Source organism: Galeopterus variegatus, unplaced genomic scaffold, assembly GCF_000696425.1.
Source record: "Galeopterus variegatus unplaced genomic scaffold, G_variegatus-3.0.2 Scaffold912, whole genome shotgun sequence".
In the NCBI taxonomy this organism is placed as follows: Eukaryota; Metazoa; Chordata; class Mammalia; order Dermoptera; family Cynocephalidae; genus Galeopterus; species Galeopterus variegatus.
This window is the reverse complement of record NW_007727023.1, coordinates 457,805-459,014: the sequence shown is the minus strand read 5'-3', so window position 1 is coordinate 459,014 and position 1,210 is coordinate 457,805. Positions and strand designations below refer to the sequence as shown.

The 1,210-nt window shown below is 39.4% G+C and overlaps 1 protein-coding gene across 1 annotated transcript in view; it reads right to left on the bottom strand.

Annotated features, from left to right (window-relative positions):
* Window positions 1–1,210, bottom strand: part of C5 (complement component 5) — a gene marked incomplete at its 3' end in the record, with an annotated part of 143,804 nt that overhangs the window by 34,795 nt on the left and 107,799 nt on the right. The gene's annotated exons all lie outside the window — the stretch shown is intronic.

Genomic DNA, 1,210 nt, shown 5'->3' with positions numbered 1-1,210 from the left:
TTTTAGCTGAGCCTCTGGTTTTCAATGAGTGGTGGTTTGAAGAAAGACTGAAAACTCCATATCTTGGCATTCAAGTCCCTGCCCAATATGTCCCCAACTTACTTTCCCAATCATTTTTCATATTAATTTCCCACTTGCAGCCTACTTTACAACTGAACTCTGGCTCCAAAAAGACCTAGATTCAAATCTCAGCTCTCCTCTTTTTAATGGTGTTAGGGAACAGGTCATATGATTTTTTTAATCCTCCATTTCCTCATTCTTGTAATGGGAATAATAATAGTACCCACTGACTTCTGGCTCAAATAGTAAATATTTTTCATCTTCCCTCCAAAATCTAGTGAACTGACAAAATCAAGAACTATACCCAAAAGAATAAATCCATAAAATCCAGAATAAATCAAGCAGATAAACAAGAGACAGCATCAACATTCAACAACTAATTTTGAGAAACTTCTCAAAAACGGAAAGTTCCTTTTCCCTCTTAACTGTCTTGGGAAACACAACAACCAGTGTGGGTGGCACAGGAGCTAAATAAACAGGATCATTGGGTCACCCGAGGCCAGCGATTCCCCCAGGATAGCAGGAGGAGTGTGGGGAAAGATATAATACAGTCACTAGATAAAATTCTTCATAATTTCATTGAAAAAACTCTTAGTAAACTGGGAATAGGAAGAAACTTTTGAAACTAATGAAGAATATCAATTTAAAAACCTATGGCAGTTTCTGGTTTCAGTAATAGCCAAGTAGCTCCTATTGGGAAACCCTTCTGCAAAAATAACTATAAACTCTAGACAAGATAAATATTATAGCAAACTACCTGAAGGTGCTAGACTGGAAGGGGAGAAGGGAATGACACTGGGTACATGTCCTGTGTTTTAGAGCTTTAATTTGATGGCCGGCCTCATTGGTGCGTTCAGGAGTGACTAAAACTCCAGTAGAAACCTGCCATCTTACTGGCTTGAGGAACCAGAGGACAGAGTATAGGGTCGGGGGGCAGCTACCACAGCTGAAAAGTAAAGGAGATCCAAGTTCAGTGCATAATCTTTGCTCAACCTGGCCAAACTTTGAACTACACATATCACAGACTCCAAGCATCCCAGCTAAGGCTAAAAGAACTGAACTGAAATTTTAGAGTATGAGACTGAATTCAGCCAATTGCCTGCTAAAACACATGAGCAAAGATGAAAGCTCTTCAGAGTAACATAACAGC